A 26,221-nucleotide genomic window follows, 5' to 3' on the forward strand; every position below is an offset into this window, starting at 1 on the left:
GCAGCCAGAGCGAGCGGGCAAGTGCCGTCATGGGCCAACCGAAAAGTGATGGTTCTAGAGAAGACAGAATGGATGTTGGGAGCCAACTTGTCTCTCTACAAGAAAAAAATAAAGAGATTTCCGTGCTTTGTCAGTAGCTTGAAAATGCTTTCTGACAGCCTCCAAACCGCCGCTGCTCTCCACTGTTCTTGTCCCAGTCAACTCTTGGGACAGAACAGAGACTCTGTAGATACTGCTCACACAAGAGCCAGACACCTGGATTTAACCTTCAAGGGGGATAAATGGGCCTGACTTGGGATTCGGTTTTTTCTGAATTCAATCACTCAGACTTCTTCGGTAAATATGTAACTTTGATAGAAAACATTAAGGGCCCACGGTTTTGACAGTCTGCAGGGTAGAAGTCAGGTGCTTAGCTGCTGACTTCCCTTGGCTTTCTGTTTTGTCCCCCAAGAGGCTTCTCAAGCCATCAGCTGTACCCCCAAGCAAGGGGTACCCCAGCACTCTTCTGAGGTGGCTGCTGCTAAGTCGCTTCAGTCATGTCTGACTCTGCGCAACCCCATAGACGGCAGCCCACCAGGGTTCCCTGTCCCTGGGATTCTCCAGGCAAGAACACTGGAGTGGGTTGCCATTTCTTTCTCCAATGCATGAAAGTGAAAAGTGAAAATGAAGTCGCTCAGTTGTGTCCGACTCTAGCGACCCCATGGACTATAGCCCACCAGGCTCCTCTGTCCATGGGATTTTCCAGGCAAAAGTACTGGAATGGGGTGCCATTGCCTTCTCCGTCTGAGGTGGCTGGGGGGAATCAAATTTCACAGCCTAGAAAACAAAACCCTGTAGGCCCCTCTTACTTCTTGGTCCCCTAGCTCCTGGGGTGGGTAGCAGCCGCTGACTCAGGGTGATAGGGGTCCTAACCAGAGGTGACGCCACTCGGGAATAGAAGCAACGCCAGTGTCCTTGCCCGCCCCTCTGAGCAGGGCACTGCACCAGCACCCTTGCCGCTTGCCCCTCCCCACGGTCCTCAGGGTTTTCCCCTGCTCTACACCCCATTTCCAAGCCCCTTGCACCCCATTCTCTCCCTAGCATCCCCACTCTCTCCCTAGCATCCCCACTGGCCAACTGGTCTCCTCTCTCTGACCTCTCCAATCTGCCCTTGACTCAGCTCCAGAACCATCTCCTCAGAATCCGCCTTGGACCAGCACCCTCTCTGTCCAAACCAGCTGGGGCAGTGGCATCTTGTCTCTTAGGCAGGAGGTTCCGAACAGCAAGATGAACTTCTAAACCTGAGAGTAGTTATCTAAGTTCGGAAAACATTACTCCAGACAACTACAGCGCCAAGCAGTTGCTTCAAATTCAGCCAATCTTTTCAATAAAATCGCATTCTTCTCATACCAGCCTCAATGTAATAAAATACAGTTGCAGGAACCCTTGTAAGAATAGTTGTTTATTCCTTCTACAGACAGTGCTGTGCTGGGCTCACTGGAAACCTCAGCCCCTGAGTAAAGAGAAAACTCTTCCCTCAGAGTTCAGGGCCCTGGCCAACTGGTCCCCACACACACACTCACCTAGTCAAGCTTAATGTTGCTTGTTCCCCCAAACCCACAGTCTCAAGCAAGTGAGTGGTCTCAGTGCTCTAACTACCCATCCACACTCCCCTTCCTCCATCAACTCATCCTCCCCTTCACTCATCTGCCCTGCTGTGAACATGCCCATCTTCTTTCCCTAACATAAAGGGGCTTCCTTGGTGTCTCAGACAGAAAAAAATCTGCCTGCAGTGCAGGAGACCTGGGTTTGACCCCTGGGTTGGGAAGATCCCATGAAGAAGGAAAGAGCTACCCACTCCAGTATTCGTGCCTGGAGAATTCCATGGACAGTCCATGGGGTCACAAAGAGTCGGACATGACTGAGCAACTAACATACAACATAAAGGGACCCTCCTCCCACTCGTTATCTTAAATTCCATGCATAAGGTCAGAATGGATCTAGTCCTCCTCCTCCAAGAAGCCTTCCTGGCTGCCCAACCTTCTCTGGTTCCTATCATACACGCAGGAAGCGCGTCATGGTTAGAACAAAAGAGAGAATCAAGGGTGACATGTGCCATGTTTGTTGATTCTGTCTCTCAAACAAGATGCCACTTTCCTTACATGAAGGATATGACATGTGTCTCCTACCCTGCATCTGCCTAGTATAAGAGATCAATAAATATCTGATCATTGATTACAGTTATTAAAAACCTGACAGCTGATTATAGTTATCACAGAAAGAACACATCACGTTCAATTCCTGCTCATGTGTGTACAGCTGGCCCCATGCAAGGAATATCAAGCATGAGGGTGGGTAACAAATTCCAATGATAACCCAGATTTTCCAAATATAAAGACACAGGGCAAACATTGACCCTGAATTTTTTATTTTTTATATGAACTGAATTTTTAACTTTTCATACAAATGTTTTGGAGCCAGGCATGGACACCTTAAAATCCTTTTTGCAAAGCTTTGCCCACAGAGAAAGTAATTTGCACGTTCTCTTCTCCAGCAGTTTCCAAACTCTACACCTCATATCTGTTCCTTCTAATAATTTTCCTCTGAACACCTGCCTGCTGCTCCATTACCGTGGGATGACTAAAGAACAAGCCATCCTTCGCTATCACGTTTCTTCTACCTGACAGGGCCATCTCAGGATTTATGCCACCTCCCAGAGAGTTCTGTGTAAGACAAGCTGACTAGCTAGGAGTGCACTGGGAATCAGAGAAGCCCTGAGCCCAGATATCCTGAGCTCACCAATAATAGCCATGCTGTGCTTAGGATCAAAGACCTCTGCTTTAGACCTTTCTTCCTCTTCACCACATTGGTTTTCACAATTTCTCTGAAAAAATCAATTTGGAAAAGGCATTTTGGGGGAAAAGCAAATAAAATTTTGTTACTGAATTTTATTTAGAGGAAAAATGTAGTACTTTCCATAAAAAGGCAATTTGATTATATTACAATTTCATTCCTAATCTGTATTTCCTATGTCAAAGCATTCTTTAATGGATCAGAAATAGATAATTGCAGGCCATATACTGTGTTGCAGCCTCCGGAAACAATGTGTCTCTAATGTCTTCTCCCAGAGGCCCGCATTGCTAGCAACACAGGGCCAACTCCTGCCAGACGGATGGCCCGCCCAGCTGGCGTGTCTTGCCACCGAGATATCTGGCTGTGATCATGGAGGTGGCTCTGATTGAGCTGCCCAGAGCTGAACACTTGAGGGAATGGACTCCCCACATCATTTCCCTACAGATTCCTGAATTCCTCACTTTTGCCCCAGAAAAGGTTTGACACAGAGCTCCCACTGAACTCCCTGTAGGTCCAATTTTCCCACTGACACCTGCTCACATCCATCCCCGAGTGGTTGAACTCTCAAGGCTGGGGCAAATACAGGAAAGGCTGTCTGTCCCCTAGACAGACTCCCTCCACAAGCTGAGAAATGGCACCCAGGGTCACTCCACAATCGACATCAACAGGAAGCCAGAGCCCGTGAAGGGATAAGGGGCTGCGGTGCAGATCCCAGTGGGAGGGCAGAGGAAGGACACAGCCACCGAGCTGCAACCTCAGCGCTCATTCACTTGCTGACTGTGCACACTGCGTGTCTGTACTGTAGAGACCCTGAAGACACGCCGCGCTGTGAATCAGACAGACGTGTGCCCGGTGTCAGGAAATGTACCTTCCAGAAGGGGAACACCAATACTAAACAAGCATCTGGAGAAAAGTGGGGTGGAAGACTAGATCCAGGAGCTGGAATGGGCCTGCAGCAGGAGTCATGGGAGGCCTCCCAGAAGAGGTGACTTTTAAGCTCAGAAGAGAAGGAAGGGAAGGAATTTGTCAAATAGATAAGGGTAAACGAGTACTTAAAAGCAGAGACATCACCTTGCAACAAAGGTCCACACAGCCAAAGCTATGGCTTTTCCAGGAGTCATGTATGGATATGAGAGTGGGAGAAGACACTTAAGAGTCCCTTGGAGGGCAAGGAGATCAAACCAGTCAATCCTATAGGACATCAGCCCTGAATATTCATTGGAAGGACTGATGCTGAAGCTCCAACACTTCGGCCATCTGATGTGAAGAGCCAACTCATTGGAAAAGTCCCTGATGGGGGAAAAGACTGAGGGCAAATGAGAAGGGAACGACACAGGATGAGACGGTTGGATGACATCACTGACTCAGTGGATGTGAGTTTGACCAAACTCTGGGAGATAGTGAAGGACACAGGAGCCTGGTGTGCTGCAGTCCATGGGGTCACAAAGAGTCGAACACAACTTAGTGATTGAACAACAGCAGGGTCAGGTTGGGGCTGGAAGATTAAATGGCACGTGCGAAGACACTAGGAGAGACTCCCCTGATGGTTCAGTGGTTAAGACCGCACTCCCAACGCAGTGGGGGCCTGAGTTCAAGCCCTGGACAGTGAACTAAGATCCCACACGCCACAGCGAAGACCCTGCATGCCCCAAGAAAGATCTCGTGTCGCAACTAAGATCTGGTGCAGCCACATAAATACATAAATATTAGAAAACAAAGATGTTGAAGACAGGGAGAGCCAGGTACACTCACCAGCCTGAGACAAGTTGAGTGTCTGGAGTGTGCAGACCAGAGTTTGAGTGTAGATTCTGTCCACTGATGGTAGGACTTCGCTGAAGGGTTTGAGCAGGCTGTGATGTGGTCAGCTCTGTCCTCTGGCTGTGAGGGGTGATGAGGAGGCTGTTGTCAAGCCAGGTGGGCTGCGGTAAGGGATGGCGGTGGCCTGCACTTGTGAAGCACAGCTGGATTCTGGCCCCAGAGCTGTGACTGTGTGCCAAGTAGACACGCTTGCCAAAAAGAAACCCTCCTGGAGGACGTTGATGAGAGAGGCTGACTCCCATTGATGGGAAGAGGCTCTGGCCTCTCCAGCAGGGACATGAGCTCCAGGTGGTCCAGGATGAGATCTTTACTGCTCTGGCCACAGGAGGGGGGTGGGAAGAGCTGGTGTCCCTTCCAGTGTGAGAACAGATCAGACTCCCTCCCACCTAAGGCTGCTTCCTTAGTTTGGAGTGTTCCCCTCACCCTTTATCCAGGTAACCCCCACTTGTCCTTCATGTCCTAACTCAAAAGTCACTTCCTCGGGGGCCTCTCTGGCCTCTCTGATTCGGTCAGGCCCACCATCGTCTGCTGTGGCTGCCCTGGGCACCTCATATCACAGCTCATGTCACAGCCGCAGTGTCACGTTCTTTAGAGTGATTGTTTGACTCATGTCTCTCCCACCTATATGTGGGTAGACCCTACATAACGGTAGACCTACAACAGTGCCTGGCATACAGTAGGTGCTCAGTTAGTGTTTGTTTAATGGATGTGGCAGAAAGTCAGCCACATACTTTGTTAAAGGTAGCTAAATGTTAAAGGTGATAACATTTCCGGCAGACATGGAAAGATCTCCATTTGCAAGAAAAGTCTCTCCCTCCTGGTCATCCTCCTGGAAGATGAGGCCAAGGACTGGACAGAGCCATTGTCTCTGTTCTGTTCAGGAGATTTAGACCCACTGAAAAGCATATAGCCAACACTGACTCTCATTTAAAAAAAAAAAATTAAAAATAAAACTTTTTAAAGTTGGACCCTTCTGGAGCCCAGGAAACATCCTTTCATAATTAGAAGATTAGGGAGCCTGTTATGAGAACAGAGATATCATTATCACACTTTATTACCAAAAAATTATATACAAATTACACAATTACAAAAAATAGGTTGCATCTTCCCAAATTGCAATACCCTACGTATCTCTGGAGGAAAATTTCACTTCTATTTGCACCTAGAAGGAAGGAGGAGTTCTGATTTGAGAGCTTGAGGGGGATCTGACAGGTCAGTGTCAGCAACCTGTTTTATTGATAAATTGATTGACTCGGTTGCCCTTGCTCTGTCCTCCCAAGGGTTCCGATGGCCACCTTGCTACAGACAAACACTGCCTGCACCAGGCCAACAAGCACTAGCCAGTTCTGTGTGGAGACACAGACTACTGAGCCCTCTGACCCCTGGCAAAGCCATGAACACCATCCAGTGCTATATCATGTGCCTGTGATGGGGCAGAACCTGGGAGAGCACACAGAGCCTCTCCCTCCCTCCAAAGGTATCACGTCTGAATCACTCTCCCCGGACCCAGGGCAGGCCTCATCTGTGAGTGCTACATGGGCCCAGGTCCCCCTAGGGCTGCCCTTGCCTCGATGATCCACAGTTTTCTCTGCACCCCATGGAAATTCCCTGGCCTCCACTCACTCAACAACATTCATTCACCAGGTATTAACTGAGCATGTACTGTGGGCAGGCACTGTGTGAGGTACAGGGACACAATGGGGAGAAAAATTAAACTTGGTCCTTGCCCTCTTGGTCCCCAGAGCCCAGTAGGGGTGAGAAGCACTGCTCAGAGTTCTTGCAAGTACAAACATGGCCATAGGCCCCACACAGGGCCGTTGTCTGGTGTCTCTGAGTCATCCATGTTGTGGCACCAGATGACAACTCAGACCCCCGGGTTTATCCCGTCAGCCATGGGGATGAACACGTGGCCCTGCCAGGCCTGCCGTGATACTGTACTTGACAGCACCCCTCTATATTCTGTCTCTTCTTCCTCATGAGGATCCCCGCTAATGTTCTGGAGGCTACCAGCTCCTGAGCACCCACCAGCAAAGTCACTCTGCTCGCATATTCTCATCTTCCCCTCTGGTTCCAAACTGTTCCACCATGGTTCAGAGCAAGCTGGGGCTCATAGCGGTGGTCGGGGGCCCTGGCTCCCAGAACAACCCATAGCACCCTCACTCCGTACGGCAAGGTCAGAGGACAGGGAGGCCCTATGGCAGAGGAAAAGGCAGGCTTTCCCAAGGCAGAACAGGCAGGACTTTTCCTTAAGCCATTACTTTTTTCCAGAGGCTTATACATAAACATAGCTCCCTCCAAGCAATCCTATCTCCTAAGACCAAAGACACCAGAGACCTAGAGGCCTCATGCCAACGACCCTGGATGTACAGGGCAGTGGCCAGAAGAGGGAGAGTGCTAGGGGCCACCAAACTCAAGTCCTGCACCTGCCTCAGCCACACCTTCTAAACTTGACATTGGTAGGAGCCTGGCACAGCTCAGAGCCAGACAGCAGTCCTGAACTCAGAGACCCTGGCCAGAGCCAGGAGAGCCCAAAACCAAAGGTGTCTCCTGCCTGCAAACCAGGAGGAAGCAGAGAATGGGGGCAGTGGGGGAGAGACAAGGTGGGAGTCAGGACTCAGGGCAGCCTTCTCCAAGCTCAGCCTTGGGTAGGCTTATCCTGCCCACAAAATAAAGCCCAGACCCCAGTGTTTGCTTCTGAAGGATCCTTGCATGACTCAGGCCAGAAGCACCTCTCTCTCCCATCTCTTCTTGTAGGAAAGAAAACCACATCCCCATTTAATTATGGTGGCAGAGTCTATGTCCTGAGCTCTCTCTATATTATCAAACTTCATCTTTGTTCACACATGGCCCTCATCCTGAGGATACAGAATTCAGAAGCTATGAGGCAGGCCCTGATTGCCCAGCTAGTTCACGGGGAACGGTCCCTGGGTCCATCTGTTTCCAGAGGCCCCTGACTTCCCCACTGTGCTTCCTGCCCTTCCCACATTCCTGCTCACTGCTGGGTTTGGGGATGCAGGCCAGGGGCAAGGAGGGACAGGGGAGTGACATCTTTGACCTTTGGCTGTCCTGACTCTGTCTGAGGCTGCTGAGGGCAGAACTGGTGCCGGCTCCCAGCTTCCCCTTAGAGTCCTGCTGACGTTCTGATGGCTGTCTTTCTGGGGGTCTACACCACACACTGGCCTCATTGCAAGCCCCCAGAACCCTTCACAAACCTAGACAGCATTTTAAAAAGCAGAGACATCACTTTGCAGACAAAGATCTATATAGTCAAAGCTATGGTTTTTCCAGTAGTCCTGTACAGATGTGAGAGTAGGACTATAAAGAAGGCTGAGCACCGAAGAATTGATGCTTTTGAACTGTGGTGTTAGAGAAGACTCTTGAGAGTCCCTTGGACACCAAGGAGATCAAACCTGTCAATTCTGAAGGAAATCAACCCAGAATATTAAATGAAAGGACTGATGTTGAAACTGAAGCTCCAAAACTTTGGCCACCTGATGAGAACTGACTCACTGGAAACGATCCTGATGCCAGGAAAAGTTAAGGGCAGGAGAAGTGGGGTGACAAAGGATGACATGATTAGATAGCATCACAGACACGGTGGACAGGAATCTGAGCAAACCCTAGGAGATAGTGAAGGACAGGGAAGCCTGACACGTGCAGTTCATGGAGTCGGAGAGTCAGACACGACTTAACGACTGAACAACAACAACGGAACCCTTCACTGGGCCCTAAATAGAGCCAGACCACCAACACCCGTCACAGGATGGTGTGATCACTTACCTAGAGCCAGACATCCTGGAATGCGAAGTCAAGTGGGTCTTAGGAAACATCACTACGAACAAAGCTAGTGGAGGTGATGGAATTCCACTGAGTTATTTCAAATCCTGAAAGATGATGCTGTGAAAGTGTTGCACTCAATATGTCAGCAAATTTGGAAAACTCAGCAGTGGCCATAGGACTGGAAAATGTCAGTTTTCATTCCAATCCCAAATAAGGGCAATGCCAAAGAATGCTCAAACTACCATATAATTGCACTCATTTCACTTGCTAGCAAGGTAATGCCAAAATCCTTCAAACTAGGCTTCAGCAATGTATGAACTGAGAACTTCCAGATGTACAAGCTTAGATTTAGAAAAAGCAGAGGAACCAGAGATCAAATTGCCAACATCTAGTGGATCATAGAAAAAGCAAGAGACTTCCAGAAAAACATCTACTTCTGCTTCACTGACTATGCTAAAGCCTTAATTGTGTGGATCACAAAAAACTGTGGAAAATTCTTCAAGAGTTGGGAATACCAGATCACCCGACCTGCCTCCTGAGAAACCTGTATGCAGGTCAAGAAGCAAACAGAATTGAATGTGGAACAACAGACTGGTTCAAACTTGGAAAAGGAGTACATCAAGGCTTGTTTATTTAACTTATATGCAGAGTATATCATGTGAAATGCCAGGCTAGATGAAGCACAAGATGGAATCAAGATTTCCAGTAGAAATATCTATAACCTCAGATATGCAGATGACACTACCTTTATGGCATAAAATGAAGAAAAACTAAAGAGCCTCTTGATGAAGGGGAAAGAGGAGAGTGAAAAAGCTGGCTTAAAACTCAAGATTCAGAAAACGAGATCAGAAGATCATGGCATCTAGTCTCATCACTTCATGGCAAATAGATGGGGAAATGATGAAACAGTGACAGACTTTATTTTCTTGGGCTCCAAAATCACTGCAGATGGTGACTGCAGCCATGAAATTAAAAGACATTTGCTCCTTGGGAGAAAAGGTATGACCAACCTAGACAGCATATTAAAAAGCAGAGATATTACTTTGCTGACAAAGGTCCATATGGTCCAAAGGTCAAAGCTACGGTTTTTCCAGTAGTCATGTAGAGATGTGAGAGTTGGACCATAAAGAAGACTGAGCACCAAAGAATTGATGCTTTTGAACTGTGGTGTTGGAGAAGAGTCTTTAGAGTCCCTTGGACTGTAAGGAGATCCAACCAGTCCATCCTAAAGGAAATCAGTCCTGAATATTCATTGGAAAGACTGATGCTGAAGTTCCAATACTTTGGCCACCGGATGAGAAGACCCGACTCATTGGAAAAGACCGTGATGCTGGGAAAGACTGAAGACGAGGAGAAGGGGACGGCAGAGGATGAGATGGTTGGATGGCATCACCGACTCAATGAACATGAGTTTGAGCAAGCTCTGGGAGGTGGTGAAGGACAGGGAAGCCTGGCCTGCTGCAGTCTCTGGGGTCGCAAAGAGTAGGACAGGACTGAGCAAATGTACAAGAACCTGACACCGTGCCTCTGCTCACGCTGACCCCTCTGCTGACTTCCTGGCCCACCTGGGTGCCTCTGAAGCATCTTAGAAGCCTGAGGCTCCCTCTCCTCTAGGGCCCCATGTCCCCTGTCTGTTTTCCCCTTTTAGACTGTGTATTCCTCGTTTCAATTACTCATGTCCACCTCCTCTGTCAATGGGCCCACTCTAACCAGCTCTGTGTTGTACACTACCTGGGCATGTGGCCAGCCCTCTAAAAGGTGTCTGTTGATCGAATACCTGTACACATGGATGGGCAAGCAGATGGACAAATGGACAGATTCCTCTTGGGTCTCTGGGTAGGGCAAGAAGGGTGGTGGGGAGGGAGGGGTAAGGCCCAGCTGGCAGCCCCCTTGGGGATAAGTACTTCCCCAACCCTACTGTCTCTGCATTGTGGGGGGGGGGGGGGGCGGTGGTGCAGGTGGTGTGCATGTACATGCATGCATGTGGAGATAGGGGTTCTGGAACTCTAGTGTGAAATTACCAAGATGTGAAGCTGAGAGGCAGCCCATGGGTGACCCATGGTGCAGGGCCCCTGAAGCTTAACTGGACCTGCACTTGCCTCAGAGGCCATCTGTGGGAGAGAAACTCTAACACCCAGTGTGAGATCCTAGGCCAGACAGCATGGCCACCTCAGCTGCAGTCCCTGAAACACAGGACACAGATTAGGTGGAATTAGCAGGGGGTGGAGGAGGGGCTTGGAAACTGTCATGGCAACTGCGAGCACATCCTTTGTGCGGCTCTGCTCTTTGTCCCTGCCAGTGAATACCAGAGGCATTACATAAGCAGCAAATGCACTCACTGTGGGGACTGGGCCCTCGCCACTGGCGGGCTGTGGGCCAGGAGGCACCACACAGGATGTTCGCCCATCCACCACCAGGAGGAAGGGCCAGGCAGCCTGGCCAAGGTCCATCGAGGCCACCCCAGGTGAAACCCACAGCCCAATTCAGCCCAGGGCAGCCTCCACCAGCCATGCTGAGTAGCCAGAGTGGAGAATCAGTGAGTGCCTAGCTCTTGGCCCCAGACTGTGCTGACATCACCCCTCCTCCCCCATTAAAATGCACTTTCACCCTCAAAAGCAATGGAAAAAAGACAGTCTCCACCACCACCTCCCCCATTCATGTGAATTTACCAGGAAAAGTCAAGGCACATCAGCAGCTAATGAGGAGTGAAAATTGAAGCCCCACTTGTTGCATCTCTTCCTCTTTAAGAGGCTGAATTTATAAAACTCAGTCTGAAATGGGTCTGTCTGGCATGACACAGTGATTGTCTCCACAGCACCAGCATGCTGGGTCCTCAGACATAGGGGAAGTGAAGGCTAGTTGCCCGTGGCCCCGCCTTCTGACCAGGCTGTGAGACCACCCACCAGCAGAGCTTGCAAAGCCACCAAGGTGCCAGGACACGCTGAGATTTCTGACGGCTACTTCCCTGCTCACGAACGCCTGCTTTAGCCTCTGTCCCTGTCACCTGGGGAAGAGAAGTTTTCACAAAAAGACAGCTCATATAGTTGAGGCTCCTGTCCAAGCCTAACACTCAATATAACAGTTTTACTTCCAATAGTGTTCTAGAACTTGCTTGAGGCCAGTCTCTTTTCTTTCCTTTTGACTTCAGTCAATGGGGATTGATCAAACAACCACCCTGTGAAAAGAAATTCATGGAAGAAATCAAACAGGGGGGACAATCTCTGAGTCCAGACTGTCAAAGTCAAAGCCACACAGAAAAAAAAATAACCTCACAACCTTAAACTCACACCCTGCTGGCTCCCAGAATATATACAGATAGCATCAAGGAGGGTCCACAGGGAAATAGAAGGAGCAATGTTCCAGAAGCTTCCAGAGAAGAGCATCCATACTGAAGGGCTGGACCTTCACTGCCAGATTCCAGGGAAAGAAAGAGGGATAGACACAGCAGGACAGAGACCATCATTGTGAGAAAAATGAGCACAGAGTGAAGTCACAGACCAGGCTCCATATACCAGCTCCACCACTTGTCAGTGGAGTGATCCTAGGTGGCTCAGACAGTAAAGAATCCACCTGCCAATGCAGGAGACCTGGGTTCAATCTCTGAGTCAGGAAGAGCCCCTGGAGAAGGGAAAAGCTACCTACTCCAGTATTCTTCCCTGGGAAATCCCATGGACAGAGGAGCCTGGCAGGATACAGCCCACGGGGTCAAACACAACTTAGTGACTAAACAACAGTGATGGCTTTGGGTGGGGCTCTCCACCTCCCTTGTCTCCATTTCCTCTTCTATAAAACAGCAACAGAAATAGTGCCCTGTGACAGAGTTATGAGGATTCCAGGCACGTGTGGACAGAGCACACTCAGCACAACACTTGCAGAGCCAGCACCGGGCGTAGGAAGTGCTTCCACTCCCAGGACAGGGAGGCGGTCCCAGGTCTGTCCTAAAAAGCTCCTCAAAAACAGATAAAGAAGATGTGCTACATTTATACAATGGAATATTACTCAGCCATTAAAAGGAATGAAATTATGCCCTTTGCAGCAATATGGGTGAACCTAGAGAGTGTCATACTGAGCGAAGTAAGTCAGACAGAGAAGGAGAAATATTATATGACATCCCTTATATGTATAATCTTTTTTTTAATCTTTCTATTGGAGGATAATTGCTTTACAATATTGTGCTGGTTTCTGCCATACATCAACATGAATCAGCCACAGGTATACATAGGTTCCCTCCCTTCCATGTCCCACCCCTCTAAGCTGTCGAGGGCATAGTGTTGAGCTCCCTGTGTTGCACAGCAAATCCCCACTGGCTGTCTATTTTGCATATGGTAATGTGTATGTTTCCAGGCTACGCTCTCCATTCATCCCACCCTCTCCTTCCCCCACTGTGTCCACAGTCTGTTCTCTATGTCTGTCTCCCCGTTGCTCTTGCTGCCCTACAAATATGTTCATAAATACCATCAAGAAATGATACAAATAAACTTACTTACAGAACAGAAACAGACTCACAGACTTCAAGAACAAACTTACCATTGCCAGGTTGGGGGCGGGGAGGGGGTGGAGAATGGGGAAAAGGGATAGTCAGGGAGTTTGGGATGGACATGTACACATTGCTACATTTAAAATGAATAACCAACAAAGACCTACTGTACAGCACAGGGAACTCTGCTGGATGCTGTGTGGCAGACTGGATGGGAGGGGAGTTTGGAGGGAGAATGGATACATGTATAGGTATGCCTGAGTTCCTTTGCTGTTCACCTGAAACTATCACCACATTCTTTGTTAACTGGTTATACTCTGCTGCTGCTGCTGCTGCTAAGTTGCTTCAGTCGTGTCTGACTCCATGTGACCCCGTAGATGGCAGGCCACCAGGCTCCCCCGTCCCTGAGATTCTCCAGGCAAGAACACTGGAGTGGGTTGCCATTTCCTTCTCCAATGCATGGAAGTGAAAAGTGAAAGCGAAGTCGCTCAGTTGTGTCCAACTCTTAGCAACCCCATGGACTGCATCCTACCAGGCTCCTCCGCCCATGGGATTCTCCAGGGAAGAGTACTGGAGTGGGTTGCCATTGGCTATTCTCTAACAGAAAATATCAATAACCTCAGATATGCAGATAACACCACCCTTATGCAGAAAGTGAAGACGAACTAAAAAGCCTCTTGAGGAAAGTGAAAGAGGAGAGTGAAAAAGTTGGCTTAGAGCTCAACATTCAGAAAACGAAGATCATGGCATCTGGTTCCATCACTTCATGGGAAATAGATGGGGAAACAGTGTCAGACTTTATTTTGGGGGGCTCCAAAATCACTGCAGATGGTGACTGCAGCCATGAAATTAAAAGACGCTTACTCCTTGGAAGGAAAGTTATGACCAACCTAGATAGCATATTCAAAAGCAGAGACATCACTTTGCCAACAAAGGTTCATCTAGTCAAGGCTATGGTTTTTCCTGTGGTCATGTATGGATGTGAGAGTTGGACTGTGAAGAAGGCTGAGCGCCGAAGAATTGATGCTTTTGAACTGTGGTGTTGGAGAAGACTCTTGAGAGTCCCTTGGACTGCAAGGAGATCCAACCAGTCCATTCTGAAGATCAGCCCTGGGATTTCTTTGGAAGGAATGATGCTAAAGCTGAAACTCCAGTACTTTGGCCACCTCATGTGAAGAGTTGACTCATTGGAAAAGACTCTGATGCTGGGAGGGATTGGGGGCAGGAGGAGAAGACGACAGAGGATGAGATGGCTGGATGGCATCACTGACTCAATGGACATGAGTCTGAGTGAACTCCGGGAGTTGGTGATGGACAGGGAGGCCTGGCGTGCTGCGATTCATGGGGTTGCAAAGAGTTGGACATGACTGAGCGACTCAACTGAACTGAACTGAACAGAAAATAAAAAGTTTTAAAAGCTCCTGGAGAAGCCTGAGCTTTGGATCCACTCGTAGTGACAGCCAGAGTTCCCTCCTGGGCTAGAAGGACTAATGACCAGAGGTAGAACAAGCCCTAGAGAGCCTGGGTTTGAGATCTGGCTGTCTCCTCAAAGGAAAGTAACCCAGAGCATGCAGACACAGAACTCTGCCTTCTCTTCAGAGAGAGATTTGTTCTTGAAACCGAGGCATCGCTGCTCTGACTTCTCCATCCCAGGATGATGGTGACAAGGTCTGTGCCTCATAGGACAGAATCTTGATATAGCCAGAAGGAACAGCAGCCAGTGGGGTAGGGTCATGAAGGTCTCGGACCAACTGGGATCCAAGCTCCCAAACCCTGGCCCTTTGCCAGCCTTCAACTCCCCAATGGGAAAGGCATGACATTTACAGCAACTAAGAGGAATGAAAATGTATCCATGGTGAGCCTTTCCAGTCGTCACTCAGGCTAAGCAGAGTCCCAGCTGGGGCCTAAGGAACCCATGCTATGTTTTAATTGCTTCAGCCCGTCAGGCCCACTGGGACACCAAGAGGAACAAACCCTGCTGCAATCAGCCTCTACCCCAAAGGCAAGGATTCTCCCTCTGCAACAATTGCATTAGCATCAAAATCCACCCTAAGAAAGCAAAACAAAACCCTGAGCACTTACTGTGTGCCAGTAACAGTGCTTATCGCATCTCAGCTCTAGGCTGGCACTGGTGTTTCTATTTTATTCATAAGGCAATGGAGGCTCCAAAGAGGGAGTTAGTTGCCCAAGGACATTGTGCTAGTCGGGTTTTTGTTGCATAACAAAAAGGTTATACATCTCTGTGCCTTCTTCACGTATCTTTTGCCAGTTCTGCTGATCAGCTATGATTTGGCTCATCTAGTCTGGGCTTGGCCACAGCAGCAGACTTGACTCCAGACTTCATGTCAGATTCATGTCTGCCTCTGGGTCTTCATTCTGTGGTCCATGCTGAAGGATCTGCAGCACCCAAATGATAGATCAGGTGGCACAGGAGAGAGAGCAAGCCAAACCAAAGAAGCACACTGAAAGCCTCTGCTTACATCACGTCCACTAACGTCCCCGCAGCCAAGTCAAGCATCCATGATGTGTGCAGGCAAGCATGTGCTCTTCCCATGCCAAGGACCTAAATACCTAGTTATATTCCAGGATGGAGTCCAGACTCACAACAGTATGCCAACCTACCACCATCACACAGCTCCCAAGTAGCAGAGCCAAGAGCTAAGTCCAGAAAGCCTCTTCTTTTCACTGCTCTGCGATCCCAGCTACTGTGCAACCTCTGTTAGGTCACTTCATTCTCTCAGCCTCAGTTTTCTCACCTACACACACTCGGTACAGCATGACCTACATTGTTGGGCTTTCTAAGGATCAAATGAGGTGCTGTGTAAAGACTCTTTCAAGAAACCCAGGGGTGGATTAGGACAAAGTCTCTCCCAGCCCTCATTTGGAAATTGTCTTCCAGACAGAGATGAGGTGAGAATGGCAAAAAGGCAGAGATGCCCTGCAACCTTGAGAATAACGGACCTCTCTATACGGTTCAGACACAGATTGATCCTGAAACACATCCACTTGAATGCGAAATGTCACTGTCTCATTCATAATTAGGACCTCCCCAGTGGCTCTGACAGTAAAGAATCTGCCTGCAATACAGGAGACCCAGGTTCAACCCCTGGTTTGGGAAGATCCTCTGGAGGAGGAAATAGTTACCCACTCCAGTATTCTTGCCTGGAGAATTCCACAGACAGAGGAGCCTGGCAGGCTACAGTCCATGGAATTGCAAAGAATCGGGCATGGCTGAGTAACCAACAGTTTCCAATTTCAGTCATAATTATGACAACCATCAAGCCTTGGCCAGGCTGACTGTCTTAGAGAGGATATTCCATGCCAAACCAGGTGAGGACCTGGTCAGAGAAACACACACAGTTAAAGAGGCAACCTGGGCTCCCCGAAGGCACAGTGACACCTCTGGGCAGCATGGTCCCTCATGGCTGCAGGACACAGCTCAGTACTGCACAGGCATCTCTTACTCTTCATCACCAATCATTCATTCCCTGCACACATCTTCTGATGCTCATTTGAGCATTGTATTTTCAGACCAAAATGACAGCAGGGATCAAACTTCTTAATAGATATGATAGCAAAAAGCATAAGGTCAGTCACAATGAGTGTGCACTGCAGCACGCTTGCATGTTTTCCCAACAGGATGCCCAACAACTCAGTTCCAGACAACAGCTCAAATTCTATACCTCTGCTGCATGAGTTCAAGCCCTGCCTCCCTCTTTTAATAGTTTAACCACCTGAGACTCAGTTTTCTCATCTGTTAAAGGGGAACAGTAGTAGTATCTACATCACAGATAGGATGTTTCCACAAGGAAAGCTATGCAAATCCGTTAGCACATGGCCTGGCACCAGGAAGTGCTCAGCAAGCTACCATTGTCATCAGTACCCCTCAGCCCCTCGACAGTCATCCCCCAAACCATTTCCCACCCCCTCAGAAACTTCTCTCTAGCTCTTGCAGAGATTCTGGGAAGCAGAGAGCCACACGTCCCCGAGGATCCCATTTTAGTACTGAGCACACATCACTGCAATCTGATGTTCGGCATCGCTGTGTAAACATATGACCCTTTAATTCTATTTCACTTCAATTATGCAAATCTCATCATATATTCAGCATCAAGCCATTTTTCTTTCCTCTCAAAATCCGTCTACTACTGGCCAGCTGAGCCTACTACTACCAATTCGAGGCCCAAGGCAAGCGGAGTCCCAGTATCTTAAGTTTGGAAAATGTGTCACTCCTCAGCCCGGGCACAGAGCCAGGCCAGCAATGGGTACTGGTCACCCCAGAGCCTGAGAGAGTCAGGGCAGAAGACAGGACAAAGATTATCCCACCAGGCACCTTAGTCCCAAACTCCACAGGACCCCAGGAAGCCAGGAGGTACCCAGGGCCCTCTCTGTGTGGGGACACACGAGAAGTCAGTGGAAAGAGGCAGGAAAACAGGACACATTCTCCACTCATTCCCCAATATAGTTCACACTTCCTGTTCTATAGGCTGAGGTTCCATGGAAATCTGAGTTTGGAAAAAAGGATGCTACTGCTTTTATATTTAAAAAAGCAAAAGACAAAGAAGAACTAGTTAATTAACTGTATCCTAGAATCGTTATTCTTGAGTGGGAGAAAAGAGGCAAAATCTTTGAGAGACTGGGAGTCAGAGCCAAGAGCAGAACCCAGATCAGGGCTGTTTCCACTTACATGAGAAGTCCAGCTCCTGTTTAAGGAGATCAGAGGTACCAGAGCTTCCTCCAAAGACCAGAACAGGGCTAGGCCACGCCACACCTCCATCATGCCTCTACACCAGGGCAGGAGCAGGAGGGCCAGTAGACAGAGCCCTGACATGGAGCCAGGCCACAGCCCCATCACGCCCCATCTGCTCCCACAGCAGAGAGGCCCTGTGGGCAGGAGAGTGGGCTGAGGGTGAGCACAGGAGGCCTGCAAAATCTTAATACGGCCTGTCTTAGCTTATTAACAGGAGATGGATAATATCTGACAAATGACAGGAGATAAATTGTTAAGCAATATGCAAATATGCCTGCAGCAAAAATGGAAAATTACTCTACAGTAAAAGCTTTTATGGCTGCAAGAAAATTCAGAGGTAATTTGTCTCTGCGTCTCCTCAAATTCCAATCTTGCTGTTAGCTGTGGCAGAATGCTACATCCGTTACCACTCCAATTAGATCATTATAAAGGGGCTCCCGCGTCGACATCAACTTTAAGGGACCACGGAGGAAAAGGCATTTACAAAGCCAGGGGCAGTCTCAGCCACAGTTGCCCAGGGCTCTGTCCCTCTGTTCGTGGACTGTCACTTAGGCAAGAGCCAGGATTTATACTTCAGGACCGTTTGCACCAATATGTTCATCCATTTCCCATCAGCTGACTGTTCCTCACCAGATGCTTCTGCAGGACACTAGACAAACTATGTAAATGACCACAGTCTGCCCTTGGCAAAGAGAGGGGCCAGGAGAATGGAAAAGGGCTCTGTACCTGGGTAAGCTTCCAGAGAGGAGAAGGAGCCAACTGTGAAAGGAGATCTCAGAGCAGGAACCCCTCGACTCAGACTCAGCCTAACACAGAAAATGAGATAGAAACTCTGTAGGACTGCAGGCAGTTAGAGAAAGCAGGACGCTCACTGAGGGCCCAGATGTAGGCAAATGGACGGCAAGCCCAGTGGACTTCCAGAGAGGAAGGCCCTGGACACGAGGGGAAGCAAGGCGGGACAGGGGAAGCCACCTGGGGTCCAACTTCTGCAGGAAACACAGCTAGCACCCCAACAAGGTTTTCTCATTCAATCCAGGTGCCTTTTTTCCCCATCAAAAAACGATATAGGAAAAGAGAGTCAAGGAAAATGACTGTATTCAAAACTCACTTGTACAGAGCAACAGTTGTGAGCTTCCTGCATCGTACAGCAAATTTCTACTGGTGATCTATTTTACCTAGAGGGGTGGGAGGGAGATTCAGAGGGAGGAGACATACGTATACCTGTGGCTGATTCATGTTGATGTATGGCAGAACCAACACAATATTGTAAAACAATTATCCTCCAATTAAAAATTGGAAAGAGAAAAACAACACACTCGTAACTGGCTGCTACTTACAACACACGTGTGGGCCGATTGTCCTGGGAGTGGAGGCTTGTGAGGTGTGGCGGGTTGGGGGGTGCACAGCAGAGGCCCTCCACCCACACTGAGAGGAACCCTTGGCCCAGGGAGGAAGACATGCCCTTCAGGACACGCCACGCTGGAGCAGGAGGTGGGCCATGGGGAGGAGCTGCAGGTCCACCCCCATTTGGCAGGAAGGGAAACTGACAGGGAGAAAAGCATGCCACCTGAGTGTCACAGAGGCCGCAGGTGAGGATTTTGAATGGGAATTGGAGGAGAGCTCAGGAAAAGGTTCCATCTGTATGATGGGCAGGGAAACCGGAAGTTCAACCCCATAACTGATTTGCTTGAAGGGTTGTTTGCTCATTTTTGTTTATGTTTCCCATCCGATTTTTTTTTTTTTTTTTTTTTTTGGCTAATAATTCCAGGAAATTGGTATAACTGACAGCTTCATGAAACTGACTGGCAATTCTGGGATCCTATAGGCATAGCCCGTGAAGGATCTAGAGCAGGTAAGCAGAGAACCAGGAGACCAAACTCCTGACTCCTGTGTCTCCCTACAGCTGAAAGCCAGGCCACCAGGCAAGAGGCAGACCCATACCATTAGCTCAGGTTGAACAAGGGGTGCAGAATGCCGGTTCTAAACCCGGGATGCCCATCAAAGGGGCCAAAGGTGCAAGGATGCCCACGTTCTGACACAGCAAGTGCACCTAGGGAGTCTTCAGATGTAGCCAGGGGCCTCTCCTAATCAAACTCACAGGAGCTCAGGGACACCCTCCTCCACAAAGCTCCCATCTCAGCACGATCACTCCCTGTCACCAGTGCCAGAATCACCCTGTGTCAAACGACACGGGGTCAGGCAGGTCAATGCTGGATGCTGACGGCACATCCGCTGCTGTCCCGAGAAGACAGGCAGACAGAATCAGGGCTCAACTGCGATCTGGGGACACAAAAAGGTATTCGCCTTCTTCCTGGGACTTGAAACTTCAGGTGACAATGTATACATTTCTTTGGGGACAAGTTGCACAGGCATCCGGATACCAGCTGAAGGGCCAGAGGGAAGGTGAGGAAAGGTGAAGGTTAATGCACTGTGGGTTTTACAGATCAGCCATGGTCGTAGAAAGGACAAAGACTCTGCCTGCAGCCTCCACACACCTGCTGAAATAGGGACCCCCTTCCTCCGTCTGTCCGCAGCCCTGGCTTCCCCAGGCCTCTGTGAAGGTCTGCCCTGCTCCTGCCTCTGGGGCAGACTCAGATGGACTGTGAGTCCTTCTCAGAGGATCCCTGCCAAGCACTATGGGATCTAGGCCAATCTTGTGTGTTCCTCTGATCCTGCAGGGACCCTGCTGGGGAGCTCATCAAGGGCAAGCCATGGATGTGTTGTTGCACCCACAGAGACCCAATATTTGTCTGAACAGCATCTTCAATTTTCTCTCTCCCCCTATTATGGGTCCTCTGGCCTCTAGCCAGAGCCCTCACCCATCTCCTCACCACCTTCCTTGCATTATTCAGGATCCAAACAAGTTGCCTCTCTTCCATAGAGCTGGACTTCTGTGTCTGTCTCTCTTCCTCCTTCCCTCCCCTCACTCCCCTCCCCTTTTCCCTTCTCCCAGTGGCTCCAGTACTTCTCAGCAATTGGAATCATTCATATGGCATGAAACTTCCAATAATGGAAAAGTACTTAATAATACCTCTTTTACTAAGCTCCTTTCCTAACTGGTGAGGAAAAGAATGTTCTGGTTAATTAACCATCTAGGTTAAAAGAAAGTTACCAGAGCTGCCATACTAAAACTACCAATTTTTGCAAGGAAGAAAATAGCATATACTTCAACTTAATAATTGATGAATCCAAAGATATTTAAGACTCTCCTAAGGCTTTTTAGTCACCACTGAGAACCCTGACCATTTTGTGCTGGGAAATGTCATAAATGCCATTTCACAGGGTTTTTTGATCGCTGGAAGGAGATTTCACCCAATCTTATAGACCTGCCATATACAAATACTCATGAGCATGTACCTCTAACCAGGCCCCTTCCACATAGCTCTTCTATCTCCAACCAACACAGCAAAAATGGATAGTTTAATCCCATCCCTCCCTCCTGGTATGCCAGAGCTCTCAAGTTTAGAAACCATGGGTACATGACTCAGAAAGGATGACATGGGATAACCTTCAAGCAGTTCTGAGAGGCCCCACCCAAACAACTTCCATGATCCTCTGATAGCCATCAGGTCTACCTTAGGCCCCGGAGAGGCTACAATCCCCACCAGGTGGGCCGAGTTCCCTGACTCAGGGAGAAGGGTGCAGGGAGGCCCGGCAGTGGCTGAGCCCAGAAAGGCATGCTCATATTTCATCATCATTCACTCAAAAGCATAATATCACTTCTTTCCACAGAAGCTAAGCAACCATGACAATTCCAGGGCTTAGGTGAGCTCCCCTCTCCTACAAGAAGGAGGGTGTCAGGGGACTAAATTAGTGCCCACTCAGATCTGGGCGACTAGCTGACTCACTCCTTTTTTCTGCCGTTCTCCTGCTCCCTAACCCGATCCTGGTGTATTTAAATAACAGAGACGATTTTGGGCCCCAGCTCCTCCGGGATCCAGCCCATGAGCTGTTGCCAAGCTCCTTGGCCCACGGGAAGCTCCCCCCTCATGGCTGTCTTGCCAATTATAGAAGAGGTTTGCTCACATGGCCCACGAGGCGAGGGCTGATGAAGCCCACAGAATCCCCCAGAGCTGGGGAGCGGCTTCTGACATTTCAAAAGGTCAATCAATCACACTATTTCATGGAATGTAATCATCTCCCAGGACCTAAATGCAACAATAAAACCAAATAGCGCCAGACACTCGGGGAAAATGAATGATGCACGCACGGAAGAAAGACTACAGTTGGCCTAGCAAACACCTCTGCAGCCCGCCCCGAGGCCCAAGCTCTGGGTGTGAATCCTGCCGCCGCTGTTGGCCTTGAGGGAGCCCTTGCCCCACTCAGGCCTCTAGGATGAAGTGAGCTGGCTTAGGGATGCTGTGCTCCAAGCACTCAACAGTAGTTTCTCCAGAAGAGAAAGCGTAAGAGGCCGGAAGGAATTCCACAGAGGTGCCTCCGAAGACAGCCCTCAGGAGGCCACAGCTCATAGGGATGGGGAAGGGGGGTACCCCCTCACCCACAGTGAGGAGCCACGGAGTTCTGAGTTTCATGAGGCTAAAAGCCAGGCAGCTCTGTGTCCCCTGGGTCCAGAGAAGGGGAAAGGCAGCTGTTTGCTTCGCAGAACTCGAAACTCCACCAGGCCTCCTTTCTTAAGGAGACGTGAAATCTGCCCTGTACTTCTCACACAGCCATCCTGGGGAGCTGTATCAGGTTGGGGGCTTACCTGGGGCAAAGGGCTCCTGCAGGTGGGCCTGACACCAATCTGAGCACCTCTGACTGTCTTTTGGGGTCTGGCCACAGCTCACTATGACTTCCAGTGTCTTTCCTCCTGCCACAGCCAACCCTCCCCTTCCTTCCCTTCCACCACACCCTCCCTCCTGACCCTACCGCACCCCGAGGACTCTTTCCATTGTAACCCCCGCCCCCCCATCCACAGCCCCCTCACCTAGCAGTCCCCAGCCTCCTCCTCAGCGGCTGGCTCTCATTTTCCGTACCTCGTTCGTTTCTTCAGAAGCCCTGGCCTCCCTCCCTCTTCCCTTGCATTCATGTGACCTTCCTTCCAACTCAGACCAGTGGTTCTCACCTGGGCATCTGTTAATCAGAAGCATTAGCATCACCTGAGGGGCTCGTAAACCTCCCAGGACCTAGAACAGAGCCGGCTGTGTGGTATTGTCAGTAAATAGCTATGGGGTAGAAAGAAGAGATGGAGAAAGCGATGGCACCCTACTCCAGTACTCTTGCCTGGAAAATCCAATGGATGGAGGAGCCTGGTGGGCTGCAGTCCATGGGGTCGCTAAGAGTCAGACACGACTGAGCGACTTCACTTTCACTTTTCACTTTCATGCATTGGAGAAGGAAATGGCAACCCACCCCAGTGTTCTTGCCTGGAGAATCCCAGGGACGGCAGAGCCTGGTGGGCTGCCATCTGTGAGGTCACACAGAGTCAGACATGACTGAAGTGACTTAGCAGCAGCAGCAGAAAGAAGAGAGGGAAGTGGAGAGAGGGAGGGAGGAGGAAGGGAGGGGGAAAGATGTAAGGGTGATGCCGGGTTGCCTTCATCCCTGGATGGTTTGCACTTATTTGGACCCTGACTGCAGACCCCTCAAGGGAGGTCTCCTGGCAATGCCCCTTTACCTCCTGGGTGCCCGGCTCTGATCTCCTCCCACCCATGGGTGAATCTCTGCTCTTTTTAGAAGTGGGTAGGACCACAGTGGGGCCACATCCCAGGTGACCTCATCCATTGATATGTGGTCCTGTTACCCACCACCCTCCTCACTGCTAGACCTGAACCAAATCCATGGACCTGACTGCTGTCTCTCCCAGGCCAGGGCACTGCCCTGCTGCATGGCAGCAACATACCTCACTCCACAGGCTGCCCACAACCACCAGCTCATGGTACTCTTACCCCAGAGACTCTGCCGTGTTCTCCCCAAACACACAGCCCAGGGAGTTGCGGCTCTGTGTCCTGACATTATCATGCTCTCTCCTTCTAAAATCTGGGAACTGACCAGTTAGTCTGACCCAAACACAGGGCAGGGGAGAGGTTGCCTTGGTCTAGGTCTCCCTGAGATGGTGTTGGGGGACACCCAAAGCCAGCCTTCATTTCCCTGGGAAGGAAAGCACGAGAAGTCTCTCTCATCCACTAGAATGCCCATTCCACGAGAAAAGGGCCATGCTGGCCTCATCCCCCACTGCTTTGGCCCCCCACAGCCTCTGGCACACAGTAGGCTGGCTGTAAATACTACCTGTCATTACCGATGATAATATCAATCCATAACAAATTTCCCCAGCGCATTAAAAACGGATTTGACTTACAAATCATTTTCTGCGCAACACTTTAGACACGAGGCCAGGCTCAACGTGAAGCACAGCTGTTACCAACGGGCTGAAAGAAATCTTTCCAGATTACAGACCACCGGTGTCAAACCCATTTTGACCACTTTAGAAGGAGCTGAGAAGACAGGGGAGAAAATGAGGGTTTTTACAGTGATCGGACTGAACATTCCCCCAAGTAAGAGCCCATTTATTCACTAGAATCGGCTCCAATCTTGAAACGCCAGCTGGCAGTTTTGTCAGATAAACCACACTCTCTCCCTCATGTACCAGCTCCACAATTCACTTTTGCTTGAGATATGAGCTCGACAAGGCCTGGCTTCACTTTTTCTAAAAACACTGGCACCTTCAGTATATTTTCCTAGGTATATTTTTCCTCCTCGGCAGCAGGAAGGGCACTTTCGGAGATGTTTATTTTCCCTCATGAAATATAGTGATGTGGCCGTCAGACACACTTGGCATGGCTCAGCCTGGGCCCCTCTGGAGCGTTTCAGAGCAGCTTGAAGCTCCCACGTCCACCTTCTTAGGCTGGTGACTTGCCCTGATCTTACTGTCCTTTCATTCTGTCCCTCCCTCACTGCCCTGAGACCCTGTCTCAAGCCACTTGAAGGGCCAGAAACCCATGGTGAATAGGGCTCAGACACAGCAGGCTCACACCCCACCCACCAAAAGGAGCCCTCCAAGAGGACAGTTTGTTTAGTTTCTTAGTTGCTCAGTTGTATCCGACTCTTTTGAGACCTCCATGGATGGTAGCCTACCAAACAAGTGGGATTTTCTGTCCATGGGATTCTCCAGGCAAGACAACTGGAGTGGGCTGCCATGCCCTCCTCCAGGGGATCTTCCAACCTAGGGATCAAACCCCCAGCTCTTATGTCTCTTGCACGGGCAGGCTGGTTCTTTACCCACGGAGCCACCTGGCTAGCCAGTCACTTATGTAGGCCATCAATTTTATCTTTACTGTCTGGGAGACAAAGGGGCTTTGACATACCTCCACAAATCTGTGGAAGCGACGTGCTCTCCCCGGCGCACACTTGGCAAAAGGAGCAGAAAGACACGGAGTTTAGGAAACAAGCCTGCAGCACCTGAGCTGTGTCCTTCCCTGCTCTGTGCTCCAGGAAGATCTGCATCTGGGCTAACTGAGGCTTGTGTGGAGGGGCTCAGGAAGCTGCACCCAAGACATGGGGGTCTACGCTGTAGCCAGATGTTCAGGAAGGTGGTGCTCACTGCCACTGTCAGCCATCAGCCCTCCCTGATGCCTAGTCCACAGAAAAAGGGAAAAGCAGACCCCCCAAAGCACCCACTTTTAGGACAGTTGCTTGCACTTGACCAAACCATCCCTTCCTTGGGTGGGGGGGATGGGTGATCTGAATGCCATTTTGTCCCTCGGGCTCTCTTCTGCATCAAGTCTTCCATCACCTCCCAGCCTGACGTGACAGGAGACCAGATGCCCCAGTCTGCCTGAGCCAGTCCTGGTTTGCACCTCCTGTCTGTTATAATTATTACTAGTGCTTCCTGTCATTTGAATGTCCCCGTTTGGATGATAAGTTGTACAGGCACAATTTCTCTCATTGTCCTTAGCCTGGACCCTCAGGGGTCCCCATCAGATGATCACAGACTTGTGCCCTGCACAGGAGGCACAAGCCCACATTCCTGGGGTGCTGGCCACAGCCTCTCCCTCCTCACCCACTGTCCACTCCACAGCCTTTAGCCCCAGTCTGACCACACAGAGCTGCCTCAAAACCAGTTAAAAAGCATGACCCAGACTTAGGTACCTAGCTTGTACAAAAAGTGGTTAAAGCATGAGCAAATAGACAAGCAGCCAAGCATGAAGGACCAGTTTTAGCATCTGTGAGTTTGTTAAGATGAGAGTGGAGAACCATCAAGTTCTCACACCATCAGGATACTACTATGGCACTTTGTCCCCAACCTTCAAATAAATACTGTACAAAACATATATATATATAAACTTGCAAAGTGAATGGCTGAACAACCAAACATGGCTACAAATAAGCAAGTAAAAAGCAGTAGCCTTGGCCTCTATCTGCATTCTGTGGGCAGAGCCGCGCTCATTTCTGAGTTCTGCAGCCTCTCCAAGTCCAGGTAGCATGATATCTGGCTGTTCTCTCAGCCAGAAAGTTTAGCTACCAAAGGGCAGTGCAGCCTCTCTCCATCCCCTGAGCTGACAGGAGAGATGGTGGAAAGGAAGGGACTGCTGACATTTGCAAGGCTTGGGGCTTTAACTCTTCTC

The 26,221-nt window shown here is 49.6% G+C and overlaps 1 protein-coding gene across 2 annotated transcripts in view; it reads right to left on the minus strand.

Annotated features, from left to right (window-relative positions):
• Positions 1–22,714, minus strand: part of FSTL4 (follistatin like 4) — a 537,703-nt gene extending 514,989 nt beyond the window's left edge. For both annotated transcript variants that reach the window (XR_008704427.1, XR_008704423.1), the window contains exon 1: positions 22,585–22,714. The gene's annotated coding sequence lies outside the window, so the exon portion shown is untranslated. The remainder of the gene's footprint in view (positions 1–22,584) is intronic.
• Positions 22,715–26,221: the final 3,507 nt, after the last annotated feature.

This window comes from Bubalus kerabau, chromosome 1 (assembly GCF_029407905.1).
Source record: "Bubalus kerabau isolate K-KA32 ecotype Philippines breed swamp buffalo chromosome 1, PCC_UOA_SB_1v2, whole genome shotgun sequence".
NCBI lineage: Eukaryota > Metazoa > Chordata > Mammalia > Artiodactyla > Bovidae > Bubalus > Bubalus kerabau.